Here is a 16101-nt window from a genome sequence, read left to right as displayed (position 1 = left end):
TTTTTCCATTCTTTATCGTAAAAGAAAAGTAAAATAAATAAAATATTAATATTTTCGTAAGAAAACATAAGTGATAAAAATATATACCTCAAGTGTCACATTCATTCTCACCTAACTCATTCTTAACACACACACACAAACACACACACACACACACACACACATATATATATATATATATATATATATATATATATATATATATATATATATATATATATATATATATATGACTGGTCGTAATATATAACAATTATTATAGTTTTGAAATCTAAATCAACATTTTATTTGGATCATCCATTTCTTCTAATATTTCATAGCTTTGAGGACAAAAATGAAAGTACATAAGTAGTTTTTTTGAAAATATAATCATGAAAATTTTTCAATAACTAGTTTTTAATTAAGTGAAAATTATTAATTGTTTAAAATAACATAAAAGTAAAAAATATGTTAAATCATATTAAAAAATTATTGTTATTTGAAATAATAATAATAATAATAATAATAATAATAATAATAATAATAATAATATAGAATATACAATATATTCAAATAAATTATTTGTAAATTAATTAAAAATACATATAGTTTAAAATAATTTTAACCAAAAACTTAATTTAATATTATTCAAACACAACTTTTTATATCTTTCTTATCATATACTTAAAATTATTATAATATTAGTTATAACTTAGTATAAAAATGACTATTTCAATGATAAATGCTTATAATATTGTTTTTATAATATATAATTGTTAATATTTATATTATATTATTGGTCACAATTCAAGTGTTTAAAACTCCCACTACAACTCAATAGTTTTTTTTAATTTAAATATAATTATGATTTCAAATTTAATTTAATTAGCGATGCCTCAATATTTTCCACTATTTTCAAAAGTTTTTTAAACTTATGGTTATTAATATGCGATGCATTTTTATTTTCTATTTATTTATTATGCACATTGTAGCTATATTAGTAGTATATAAGTATTTTTGATTAAAAACTCATATGTTTGAAAATATTTGTGATTCAAAATGAAAAAGTTGAAAAAAATAAGTTTTGTCGCATCAATGATTCTTTAAACACAAATGTTTTATAACAATATTTCTATATATCAAAGGTATGTTGATTTGTAATGATTCATTTTGAATGATTTACAAGTCTTTAATACATTTTGTTTAACGTAAATGTTATATTAGGTGTTGTGGTGTTTCTATTTTATTAAAAACTAACTATTTCAATATTATTTGTTATTTGTTTTATATACTAATCGACATACGTTTTATATATAACTTTCACAAATTAAAACATTCTATAAAATCATTAAAAGTTATAGTATTTATATTTTCATACTAATTTGTATTTGTTATATATAGAAATCAATATATGTTTGATATATAATTTACATAACATAAAACGATCTATAAAATTATGAATTAATAATGAAAATAACCAATGATATAAATTTATTACAATTAATAAAACTAATATGTTAACTATAGAGTTTTTTTTTTCTACTGACATTGATTTTTCATATATAAATATTAATCACAATTTGTTAAATGTTATTATTTTAATTAAATAGTTATATTCATGCGCAACGTGTGAGGATTTGACTAGTATACTTATAAAAAAAACATTTTTTCTTGCATCATACGCATTTGAAACCTTCAAAAGTTTTTATTTTCCACTTAATTAATAAGAACCACTCAAAGGCTTTTAAATTATATACACTTAATGATCATGTATACCATAAATTGACTAAATCATACTATTTTTTTAACTTAAATATACTTAATGTTATATTATCACAGAAATAGGTTAAATCATGCTCATTTTGTCATGCCATTTTTTTATTCATTATGGGCATGGCAATTCCACTCTTAAGGTTTCCTCACAATATCTCTTTATGAATGTGTATGCATAATTTAATTTTCTTGCAGATAATACCAATGGATGTATTGCCACTAAAATATTTGTATTCTTTTGTTCCAAGGTTTGTTATTGATTTACTACATTCAATCTTTTTATTCTTATTACTAATCTCTTTCTCACTTCTGATGAAGTTTTTGTACTCTTTTTTTATATTTCGTGTGTTTTCATGGGGTTTTTCTTGCATCTCAAGTGAAACAAAAATCTAGAGTGATAATATATCTCAACCATATATTTCTCTACATACAAGGGGGATTTTTTTTTCGAAAACAATTAAGTTTCTTATCATTAATTCTTTCATTGAGTAGAATGACAAGATTGCCCATTCTTAAAGTATTTTCTATTAAGCCTGTGTGCTTATAATTTTTTTCATTGGAATAAATACATTATAGCTTTAAAATGTGATAATTGTTTATATAATTACTTTTAATTAAAAAAATTATAGTATTATATTAATTAGTTCATTAAAACATGTGACTTGGGTGGTTTAATATTTTTACTAAATAAGTATTTACATACACTTCACTCTATATAGTATATTTCTATATTGATATATGTATATTTACATGACTTGATGTACGCGCCTACAACGCTTGATCAAGTTAATAGCTATCAAAATATAATAACCATGATGCTTAAGTGAGTAAGAGAAAATGAATGCAACAATTTGGATTTGATGTGTTATTCGAGTTATGAAACCGAGTTTGTTCAAACTAGACCCGAATAACCAAAAAATGGATTAACAAAAGTAATATGGTTCGGTTATATGATAAACATCAAACTCATAATCAAAATCCGAGTTACACACATGATGATCATGTGTCGATTACATGAAGTATATATTACGTGGTGTGATATTTTTTAGGTAAAATGACTTCGTTACTCACATTTGTCTCTATGTAACAGTGTAAATAATTACTTTTTAAAAGTTAACTAATTTTATTAATAGATCATAAATTTTTATTTATACAGGTGAATGGAAGAACATATTTATTGATACATTTTATGAATAAAATATTATAGATCAAACTATTGTTGTTAGAAAACAAAAGCATGTTTGGTTATATATCATTAAGATAATATAATTCTAAATGATATCTATATAAATTGATTAATTATCATAATAGTTAAAAACAGAATAAATAAAAAGTTAATAAATTTTATACTATAAAAAAATTTACGTTTTTGAGATGAATTTATATATATATATATATATATATATATATATATATATATATATATATATATATATATATATATATATATATAAAGTAATTACAATGTAAAAAATATTATTACAAAATCAATAATACTTACATAGCTATTTTTAATAACATATATTAATTATATTATAATATTTTGTGTCAGGGCTGACCCTAGGGGTAGGGCAATCTGGGAGACTGCCTTGGGCGTTGCCAAATCTTGGGGCCCCTACGAGTTGCTATTAATAGATATGTATAGTTTTAGATGACATAAAACATAATATGCAACAAAATAACAAAAAAAAGCTCATATTGTTGTGATGGCTTAGTGCCGGAACTTGTAATTGTTGACGTTTGGAGTTCAAACCATGCAATATGTATATATTTGTATGTAACATCCGTCTCTCGAGGTATTATTTGATTATGCAAACTAATATTGGTTTTGGGCTTATGTTGGGCAATGGCCCCTTTTAGAATGGATCTTTGAAGTTTGGGGTAAGGTGTGGGCTTCCCATAAGCCGTATACGGGGCGTAAGCCGATGTACGTGGGGCATAGTAATCACATTGGATGTGTGGGACTTGGGGGCGTACGCACAACGTATCATGAGGTACGGCTAGCGTATGCGGGCAGATGCCAAACCCTAATTTTCAAGGTTTAAGACATATATAAACACCATTATAGCCTCCTATTTGGCCTCCTCACATGTCCCTTACTCTCAGAAAACCCTAGTTCGTCCTTTACTCCATTGTTTTGTGTGCTTGACCTCTTGAGTTTATTTTTGGTGAAGAAGGGCTTATGAGAAGTTAAGCAAGATTGCAGGAAGAAGCACTTGAGTATCTTGAGCTCAAGGGTATGGAACAAGCTCACCTTTTGGCACTCAAAGGAGGTATAAAGCTCTTATCTTTCCTTCTTGAATCATAGATCTAGGGTTTGAAGATTTGGACCTTTTTAGATCTAAAGATTTGATCTTGAGCATGCAACTTCGTTTTTGAGCTTAGGGTTGCCACCCTTGAAGCTCAATGTGTAACGACCCAAAAATCACGACCAAAAATTTCTTTAAAAGCATTATCAGAATCATATTTATAAAAACTGTATCATAAGTCATAACATAAATTCTCGAGTATTAATTCAAAACATAATATCATTATCAGAGTCGAACATTCCCATGCTAACTGACTACGGTGTGTGCACTGCAATCTCCCCGAGCTCCTCTTTTGAAAACTGGGTACCTGAAACCAAAACTGAAAACCGTAAGCACGAAGCTTAGTGATCTCCCCCAATCTAACACATACCATACAAAAACATATAAAGCACATACTGGCCCTTGCCCACTGCATCGGACCAATGTACGGACTAACTGGGGCCTTGCCCCCTACATCGGACCGAAGTCCGGAAACTGAATGGGACCTTGTCCCCTGCATCGGATCGAAGTCCGGACTAACTAGGGCCTTGCCCCCAGCATCGGACCGAAGTCCGGAGACTGACTGGGACCTTGTCCCCTGCATCGGACCGAAGTCCGGACTAACTAGGGCCTTGCCCCCTGCATCGGACCGAAGTCCGGAGACTGACTGGGACCTTGTCCCCTGCATCGGACCGAAGTCCGGACTAACTAGGGCCTTGCCCCCTGCATCGGACCGAAGTCCGGAGACTGACTGGGACCTTGTCCCCTGCATCGGACCGAAGTCCGGACTAACTGGGGCCTTGCCCCCTGCATCAGACCGAAGTCCGGAAACTGACTGGGACCTTGTCCCCTGCATCGGACCGGAGTCCGGGCTAACTGACTAAACATAGCATAGCATAACATATCAACTAGCATGAACACATATACTGCATACTACATCGGGCCGTAGCCCGGAACACATACCACATAACACATAAAACATAGCACATAAATCCTGTCTGAGCCACGAAGGCATCAAACATACTAACTACTGCATCGGGCCGAAGTCCGGATACTACTGCTAACTGGACGGGCCGGCATTGTGGCCTTAGACCCGCCCCTACTGGAAGGAAACTCACCTGAGACTGCTGAACTGATGCTGCTAATCCTCTTGACTGCTACTTTACCTCTGACTCCGAACTGCTGCTCCACTAGCTCCTCAAGCTACCAATATCAATGCAACACTGAGTCTAACTGACCCCCGAAAGGCAATCAAGTCCACCCTGGTCCAAAGTCAACCTTCCAGGTCAACCCTACTCGCCGAGTCACCCTACTGACTCGCCGAGTTCAAAATGATCAGATTCCTTTCATTCACGACTCGACTCGCCGAGTCAGTCCATGACTCGCCGTGTCCACCGATTTCTGAGTCCAGACCTGTTCAACTCACTGAGTCTCCACCCGACTCACTGATTCGAGTCACAACTCGAAGGGTTTGGGGTTTCGCGACCTGACTCGCCGAGTCCAAGAACAGACTCGCCGAATCCAAGGCAATCTTCATACGACTCGACGAGTTGTTCATCCCACTCGTCGAGTTTCTTCAAAACTTCATGCTACTCGCCGAGTCCACTCAAAGGACTCGTCGAGTCCCTTCAGATCTCCTTACATGCAGAGGATTTTTGAGTCATGCATGGACTCCAAACTATAGATCCACCCTTCCCAAGCCTATTCCACACGTAAAGTTGCAAACTTTACGTGTAGAGAAGTAGATCTAGGCAAGGTACGCCATTAACTAGGGTGTAAGGCCAAGGGACTTCAAAATCGACACAATGGCTGATACTTTATGCTTCTCCAGGCCCTAAAACACTTGAATCTGAAGTAGCAACTCCAGATCGGGCTTCTAACCCAAAATAATAACATTATGGCAAAAGAGCCTCAACAACCACACATAGATCTAGGTGCAAAAAGGGTCTAGGAACTAGTTTATTACCTCCAAGTGCTCAAAATGAACTCACAATCCCAGATCTATAGCTCCTTCTTGCTCCCCCAAGTTCCTTCTTCCTTTTCCAAGCTTTAAAGCACCTTCCAAGGCTCAACTAGGAGATATGACGGCTAGGGTTTGATATCCAGGGCTAAAGAGGTAGTAAGGGACCCTAGGAAGAAGATTAAGACATTTATATAGGCCCCAAGTCCCGAATTTAGAGTTTTCCACGCACAGACCAGACTCGCCGAGTCACCCTGGTCGACTCGCCGAGTCGGTCACTTACTCCCCGACCCGGATCCCGCTCGGACTCGCTGAGTCCCTCCTTAGACTCGCCGAGTCGACCCCTAAACTTAGGGTTTTCTTTCCTTTCTTGGTCTTCGAAACTTTGGGTGTTACAACTCTCCCCCACTTAAACTAAACTTCGTCCTCGAAGTCTGCTATGGCCCACTGCCTGCGAGCTGCCTCTAAACCCAACCAACTATTCCATCACCAGCTGCCTACCCTTGCTGGCTTTTGCTCGATCCTTCCGACTAACCTTAATCCCTACAGATAACACCTCGGGTCAACCCTGACCCTGAACATCCTGGAGACCCAACTTACTCAACTGGCAATCCTTCTGGTACTCACCGAGTACTGAACTGAACCTACAGGGGTTCACCCCTTCCTGTCCTTGCGCAAATCCCTTGCCTTCCCAAGGCAAAGTTCTATAACCAACTATTTCTCTGTAACTGTGAAGGTCCTATACTTCACCAACTCCATTACCCCGCCAATTCCAGTACGGGTCAATACCGCCAACAACCACCGACGCCCCTATCTGACATAACTTGGTGCCGAGCACCCCCGGTCCTTACTGACGTCTCCATATTTGGGTTACCGAACCCTACCGGTTACTACACCCCTTCGCAATCTCCTAGTCGCTTCCAGCGACTCCTGAAAATACTTCGACTATCTAAAACTGTTCTATCCATTCTTCCGCTCATACTGAAAGGATGCTGCTGGGAATAGCTTGCTTATATCACATCTGATTACTCAGCTCCTACTAACTCGAGTCTTTCATCCCGAAGAAAAGCTACTTGCCTAGCTATCTTTACATGTCACTTATACTCGGCCGAAGGCTCAACTGATCCTGCTGAGAGAGACTTGTCATTTCCACATCAACCAACTATACCGTCAACACTAGTATTCCAACTCAAATACAATACTGACCCAAAACTCCGAAACCTTTCAAACACTGAATTGTCTGCAATACCGAACCTGCCTGAAATGCTGATCTGGCTGAATCACTGAGCTGCCTGAGACACTGAGTTGGCCGAAACACTGAGCTGCCTGAAACACTAAACTCAAGTCCAACTGTGGAGTCAAGGGACTCCTCCCTTAGTCGCTTCCACGACTTCTGAATGAAATCTTCCTCAAGGACTAATTTCCATTAGTTATCCTGTCACTGTGGCTCTAACAACCTTCCGATCCAACCGATCGGGTCCATACTCCACATCCTGACATCATCCATTCTATGACTAATAACATGATGGCTCCCAGACTGACGGTAGCCCTTAACATACCCGAACCTCAACGGTCCACTGCTACTCTGATCTTATAACTGATGTGACGATCTATAGCCGAGATTCGCTGACTTAGCCATAACTGAACCATTTGGGAAATCCGAATCTAATCCGTCGATTCCCATATTCCCACCGCTGCACCCGAACGGGTGGGAATTACTACATTCCCGCGTTCAGCCACGCGCTCATGCTGCTACCAATCTGATAAAAGCCACGGCTACACCCGCGGATTCACAAGTCTCAAATACTATCTGGCTGCTAATGAACGCTACGGCTACCCCCGCAGGCTTACAACACTCTACTACTATCTGACTACTAGTGAATGCTACGGCTACCCCCGCAGGCTTACAACACTCTACTACTATCTGACTACTAGTGAATGCTACGGCTACCCCCGCAGACTTACAACACTCTACTACCATCCCGAGGACATCCTGACTATCCCTAATCCCGCTAGTGATTCTTCATCCCGATTTCTCAAACCAGCCCTCAGTATTTGAATTCTGCATCATCCTCGACATCTTATATCCTTGATATACTTAGTGCTTCGTCGAGGAATTCTCCGGCCTGGTTCCCAACCCAACTGTCTACTAATTCGGATACAAGAAGCTATTGTTGGGAAGTTTCCAACCTCCCAACTCCTGAATCTACGCAACCTGCATGCTGCCTCATACACTGGCTACTAATACAAAACATCTCTTGCTGCCCGCTCTCGGGTTCCTCATTCCACTCACTTGAGTCTTTACAGGTGGTCCTCAACTCCTGGATTCCTAACCAGTTTCTAACCATCTCCATTACATGAACCCACTGCTGGGAAAAGTTCTCGAACTCTCAATTCTGAACTTCTTAATCCATCCGGCACTGTGCTACTACCACTTCTTCTCAGAGGCCGCGCACTCATCCTGAGTGACTCTTATCCATGTATACCCGGAGGGTTCTCCCCCACTTCGATCCTGCTTACCCCTTGCTGCTTCACATTCAAAAGAGATCCCGACCTTTACTACCATTCCAAAACTTCTACTGGGGAACCCAAGCCCGCCAGGTAGGAATTTGACCATTCCATCCAAACCACTATCCACTCCGAACTAGCGAAACGAACCAGATCTCTCCCTACCATGCTACAGTTACTGCATCCTCCGAAACTTCTCCATATGAGCACATCCCCTAACTACCAACCAATTATCCGAGGTATGAAAATGGCATACGACGTAATCACAAGCAAGCCACTCCATAACACAACACTTATACCACAATTGATGCAGAAACCATAACAATATAATCATAACATAAGCTGACAAACACAAAGTTACATACCTCCATTACTCAGTGCTGCTCGAATCCCTACTGAAATCTACCGGAGAAACTCGGCTCCGAGCCGTAGGCACCCTTGCCCGGCCTTGACAACCACTGACGGTACTTGAAGTTCCAAGGGCAGGAGCTGGCGCCTGCCCGGCTGAATACAAACTCGGACAGTGGGCCTTCTTGTGGCCCCTTAGACTGCAATGGAAACACAACGGATCAAGTCCCTGGGCGATGGTAACAACACAGTCTCTGCTAAAATGACCAATCTGGCCGCACTTGAAACACCCAGCATCGCCACCACTTCTACGCCTACACACACCCATGTGCGTCCTTCCGCACTTCCCGCATCGACTGCGGCTCAGATAGTTCCTCGTCCTCAAATCTGAACTCTTGGGCCTCTTACTCGAACCTGTGGCAACCTGAGTCTCATCCATTTTCCTCTTCCCTTCCGACTCCCTGCCCGACTCTCGCTCCTGTGTTACCCCAATGGTAACGTCTGCTGACTGAACAACAGATGTCTGATCCTGAAGCCTCGCTATCAATATATCAGTGATCCTCACGACCATGTCTGGCAGACCCTCGCGAATGGCTCGCGAAACTTCCTCAACTATCCAATCATGCAATGGTTTCTCTTGGAGACAGAATGCCCCACACACCCCTGCCCCCTGATAGCAGAAACTAGAAATGGGATCTCCCTCCCTGATGGATCCCTGAACTCCATAGGATTCGGGACCTAGACGAGCCCCAATCTGTCCTGAAACGAATCCGGCCCTAAAGGCCTCAAGATGACTGTCCATGAGCTCCACAATAGCCTCTCTAACTGAACCGAAAATCACTGGAGTCTGATCGATGATGTTGCGCATAATCTCTGCGGAAATGAAATCCCTCATCTAATCATCAAGCTGCCCGGCTCTAAAGTCCGAGCCAGACCCCTCCCCTACACCTGAACTGCCAACTGATATCTCGCGCAACGTCACCATGCTGAAAATATAACAATCCCTGATCAATTACATACTACTGCTGAGGGATCTCTCACATACTCTACTAGTTCCTTGGTTTCGCCTCGGCCCCTCTTGAATTGAGTACGGATCCTCTGCTTTCAGTAGTATGGGCCCCTACTACCTTCCACATCTATCCGTACTTTCCTCAAGAGTTACCTTAACTCCACCAAGTCCCCTTTACTCTTCTACTGATCTCTGCTACTCTCATCCTAGGCTTGCCCTAGGGAACCTCTAACTCTACCCAAACAGTCCTCAGCTGCTGAAGGCCTCCTTGTAATGCCAATTAGTCACCACCTGAATACCATCACATGTGACGAGGCTCAGATAATCCTTCAAGTAAAGGACTCGTCCCTACAACGGTTGGACTCAAACGAGAGCTGCGCAGTAGGGCCAAATCCAGCACTCTGAGATTATTCAACCCTAATCACATGTGATGCGACGTATTCACCTAATGGCTAACTCCCATCAATCAGAGTCCCACAAAGCACAAAGCAAGCAGCATTCGGATAAAGGAAACATACTTAGGCAAAAAAATTCTCATAACAAGAAACTGCACTAGCATACAATGCTAAGCTCATGCTATCAGGCATAACCTGCACAGGCTATCCTACTACTGTCTACTCAATACTAGCATGTAATTCTTATTAGCTGAACACATAAAACAGGCACATAAGGCATCATCCTAGATCCTTAGTCTTATTCTAGCATGCGGTTCTACTGAAGCTGAAATTGAAACTGAAACTGATAATAATGATAATAACATAACTTGTATGGGTAAATTGGGAGTACTTACTTGAGCTCGGCTGATTGCATGCACCACACCCTTTTCTCGTTTTCAAAAAAAATCTTTTCTTTCTATGTTCTTTTTCCAAAACCCTTTTTCAAAAATGTTTTTCTTTTGAAAATCCTTTATCGTGTCCTTAGTTTGAGTTCAAATACACTCGAATGCATATCTAAATCCCTCAAACTAAGGCTCTGATACCAACTTGTAACGACCCAAAAATCACGACCAAAAATTTCTTTAAAAGCATTACCAGAATCATATTTATAAAAACTGTATCATAAGTCATAACATAAATTCTCGAGTATTAATTCAAAACATAATATCATTATCAGAGTCGAACATTCCCAGGCTAACTGACTACGGTGTGTGCACTGCAATCTCCCCGAGCTCCTCTTTTGAAAACTGGGTACCTGAAACCAAAACTGAAAACCATAAGCACGAAGCTTAGTGAGCTCCCCCAATCTAACACATACCATACAAAAACATATAAAGCACATACTGGGCCTTGCCCACTGCATCGGACCAATGTCCGGACTAACTGGGGCCTTGCCCCCTACATCGGACCGAAGTCCGGAAACTGACTAGGACCTTGTCCCCTGCATCGGACCGAAGTCCGGACTAACTAGGGCCTTGCCCCATGCATCGAACCAAAGTCCGGAGACTGACTAGGACCTTGTCCCCTGCATCGGACCGAAGTCTGGAGACTGACTGGGACCTTGTCCCCTGCATCGGACCGAAGTCCGGACTAACTAGGGCCTTGCCCCCTGCATCGGACCGAAGTCCGGAGACTGACTGGGACCTTGTCCCCTGCATCGGACCGAAGTCCGGACTAACTGGGGCCTTGCCCCCTGCATCGGACCGAAGTCCGGAAACTGACTGGGACCTTGTCCCCTGCATCGGACCGGAGTCCGGGCTAACTGACTAAACATAGCATAGCATAACATATCAACTAGCATGAACACATATACTGCATATTACATCGGGCCGTAGCCCGGAACACATAGCACATAACACATAAAACATAGCACATAAATCCTGTCTGAGCCACGAAGGCATCAAACATACTAACTACTGCATCGGGCCGAAGTCCGGATACTACTGCTAACTGGACGGGCCGACATTGTGGCCTTAGACCCGCCCCTACTGGAAGGAAACTCACCTGAGACTGCTGAACTGATGCTGCTAATCCTCTTGACTGCTACTTGACCTCTGACTCCAAACTGTTGCTCCACTAGCTCCTCAAGCTACCAATATCAATGCAACACTGAGTCTAACTGACCCCCGAAAGGCAATCAAGTCCACCCTGGTCCAAAGTCAACCTTCCAGGCCAACCCTACTCGCCGAGTCACCCTACTGACTCGCCGAGTTCAAAATGATCAGATTCCTTTCATTCACGACTCGACTCGCCGAGTCAGTCCATGACTCGCCGTGTCCACCGATTTCTGATTCCAGACCTGTTCAACTCACTGAGTCTCCACCCGACTCACTGATTCGAGTCACAACTCGAAGGGTTTGGGGTTTCGCGACCTGACTCGCCGAGTCCAAGAACAGACTCGCCGAATCCAAGGCAATCTTCATACGACTCGATGAGTTGTTCATCCCACTCGTCGAGTTTCTTCAAAACTTCATGCTACTCGCCGAGTCCACTCAAAGGACTCGTCGAGTCCCTTCAGATCTCCTTACATGCAGAGGATTTTTGAGTCATGCATGGACTCCAAACTATAGATCCACCCTTCCCAAGCCTATTCCACACGTAAAGTTGCAAACTTTACGTGTAGAGAAGTAGATCTAGGCAAGGTACGCCATTAACTAGGGTGTAAGGCCAAGGGACTTCAAAATCGACACAATGGCTGATACTTTATGCTTCTCCAGGCCCTAAAACACTTGAATCTGAAGTAGCAACTCCAGATCGGGCTTCTAACCCAAAATAATAACATTATGGCAAAAGAGCCCCAACAACCACACATAGATCTAGGTGCAAAAAGGGTCTAGGAACTAGTTTATTACCTCCAAGTGCTCAAAATGAACTCACAATCCCAGATCTATAGCTCCTTCTTGCTCCCCCAAGTTCCTTCTTCCTTTTCCAAGCTTTAAAGCACCTTCCAAGGCTCAACTAGGAGATATGACGGCTAGGGTTTGATATCCAGGGCTAAAGAGGCAGTAAGGGACCCTAGGAAGAAGATTAAGACATTTATATAGGCCCCAAGTCCCGAATTTAGGGTTTTCCACGCACAGACCAGACTCGCCGAGTCACCCTGGTCGACTCGCCGAGTCGGTCACTTACTCCCCGACCCGGATCCCGCTCGGACTCGCCGAGTCCCTCCTTAGACTCGCCGAGTCGACCCCTAAACTTAGGGTTTTCTTTCCTTTCTTGGTCTTCGAAACTTTGGGTGTTACACAATGTGTTCCTTTAGCTGTAAAGTTGCAAGCTTTGAGGCTTTTATGAAGCCATGCAAGAGATCTAGCCATTTCCATGGTGGTTCTTTGTTACTTTTTAGTGTTGGGCTCATTTGGTGTCTTACCAGCAACCAAGTGATCGACTTTATAGGCTAGGTCGAAGTATTGGACTCAGATCTGTATCTTGGACGTAGTGTCTAATGGGATTAAGCAGTTTTGGAGAAAAGAGCTTATTTGAAGGTTATGTGGGCGTACACATTAGTACGCGTAACGTATCAACCCTTTCAGCTGTACATACAGCGTACGGAGAGGTACGCTCAACGTACGCCCAGTCAATGTACTTGTTGTTATTGGGCTCGGATTGGGCCAAGTATTGGACATAGTAGCTGTGGGCCATATAGGGACTACAATCAGTTAAGGGCTTAAGGTTTAGTAAGGATGGAAAGGAAAGCCCAATTTGAAGAGTTGGGCCCAATTTAGAAAATTGGGCCATTTGGGGATTAATGGGCCTTAGTGAGTTTAGAAGGACTAGAAAGGATTAGGCCTGGGACATGGCCCAAATTGGATCCGAAGGGTAAAATAGTCATTTTACCCATAGAAGAATACTCATTTCTGACTAAGTGTTCATTTGGTCATGATAGTCGGAGAGCAGCCGAAACAACAGTTAGGGATTTTTCACTCGGGTTTTCAGCAGTCAGTCATATGAGGTGAGTTTCCCTCCAGTAGGAACGGTTCCACGGCACCAATTTCATCCCGTTTATGTAGTTACAGTATGTCGGGGCAAGCCCGATGCTGGAGCTAGCCCGATGCAGTTTATATGTTCCGGACTTCGGTCCGATGTCGGGGCAGTCCCGAGAAGTAGTTAAGTATGCATGATGTCTTTGTGATTCATCCGTGTTATATGATATGTGTTATGTGTTTCGGGGCAAGCCCGATGTATGTTAGTTTATATGTTATATGTTCCGGGATTCGGTCCGATGTCGGGGTAAGCCCGATGCAGATTATGTGATTATTTTATGTGTTTATGATATATGTTATGCTGTGTATGTATCGGGGTAAGCCCGATGTCGGGGTGAGCCAGATGGTTCGATGCGGTCGGATCCCAGGATGAGCCCGATGCCGGGCAGGAGTCCGATGCCTGGATTCGTCCCGATGCAGTTGGGAGTAGTCCCAGAGTTATGTTATTTGTGATATGTGTTTTGTATGGTATGTGGTAGTTTGGAGGAGCTCACTAAGCTTCGTGCTTACAGTTTCAGTTTTGGTTTCAGGTACTTCAGCTAGTAAAGGGAAGGGCTTGAGTTGAGGGCATGGCACACACCATAGTGGATTAGCCTGGGAGTTTACTCTGATATTTGTTATGAGAATGTTATATGTTTATCAGATTTTATGAGTTTTCGAGATAAATGTTTTATGGTTTTACACTATGGCAATGAGATCTATGTTTGATAAATGAATTTGAAAACAAAAATTTTGGTTTGTATTTTTGGGGTGTTTCGTTGTAATTTTTACGTTTTGCATTTAACGTGGACATTTTGTTTGCCTTTCCAAGAGATGACGACTCATTTTCCAAGAAGTAATTATTAAAGGCTCGATGATAACTTCGTAACAGTTTTCAAGAAGAGCATAAATGGGTTTTAAGAAGGCTGAAGCATAAATCGGTGAGTGAGAAACCACGGTGAAAATTCGATGAAGTAATTATTAAAGGTTCGATGATAACTTCATAGCAGTTTTCAAGAAGAGCATAAATGTGTTTTAAGAAAGCTAAAGCATAAATTGATGAGTGAGAAACCACCGTGAAAAGCTCAAGTGTTGACGTCTGGAGTTTGAACCTTGCAATATGTATATATTTGTAATTTTTACGTTTTGTATTTAACTTGGACATTTTGTTTGCCTTTCCAAGAGATGACGACTCATTTTCCAAGAAGTAGTTACTAAAGGTTCGATGATAGCTTCATAGTAGTTTTCAAGAAGAGCATAAATGAGTTTTAAGAAGGCTGAAGCATAAATCGGTGAGTGAGAAACCACAGTGAAAAGCTCAAGTGTTGACGTCTAGAGTTTGAACCTTGCCATATTTATATACTTGTAATTTTTACGTTTTGTATTTAACTTGGACATTTCGTTTGCCTTTCCAAGAGATGACGACTCATTCTCCAAGAAGTAATTATTAAAGGCTTGATGATAACTTCATAGCAGTTTTGAAGAAGAGCATAAATGGGTTTTAAAAAGGCTGAAGGATAAATCGGTGAGTGAGAAACCACGGTGAAAAGCTCAAGTGTTGACGTCTAAAGTTTGAACCTTGCAATACGTATATATTTGTAATTTTTATGTTTTGTATTTAACTTGGACATTTTGGTTGCCTTTCCAAGAGATGACCACTCATTTTCCAAGAAGTAATTATTAAAGGCTTGATGATAAGTTCATAACAGTTTTCAAGAAGACCATAAATGAGTTTTAAGAAGGCTGAAGCATAAATCAGCGAATGAGAAACCACGGTGAAAAGATCAAGTGTTGAGCTCTAGGGACTTATTTGTTGCTGGATTATTCTACCTCAAATTGTTGCTGCTATTCTTATTACAGTTTATCCTTAGTGCTTATATGGTTTTGCTTTTACCCTTACATATATTAACATCAAACTTCTAGAAAATGTTTTATAAGGTGTTTTGCAAGAGTTTTCAATCCTTAGACAAAAGTTCAAGTGGTGGAGAAAACTTTTGATGACGTATTCTTCTTAGGACCATGTCTTCACCATTTGGCCCTTGGGTTTATTTTGACCCCTATGTGCTTTCATATCTTCTTGGTGCTTTTTAGATTAGTTTGTGTTAGTTTTTTTTAACTATAATCTTTGTTATTGTTTTACTCTCTTTGTATGGGTCTTTGTACGGGTAAAGAAGTGAAACTAGAATTTATTTTAATTAACTTAGTGAAATACGTTATGTTTTATGGTTTTTAGTTAATTAAAATTCCTGGTGCAATCGCCGTTCTTATCCAAATCATTTTTTATTTAAAGGGTCTCGTTTATTTTGCCTTCGGCCTCAAATCGGCTTGGACTGCCCTGTTT

Source organism: Lactuca saligna, chromosome 8 (assembly GCF_052625555.1).
Source record: "Lactuca saligna cultivar CGN05327 chromosome 8, ASM5262555v1, whole genome shotgun sequence".
NCBI lineage: Eukaryota > Viridiplantae > Streptophyta > Magnoliopsida > Asterales > Asteraceae > Lactuca > Lactuca saligna.
Note: the sequence above shows the minus strand (reverse complement) of the source record.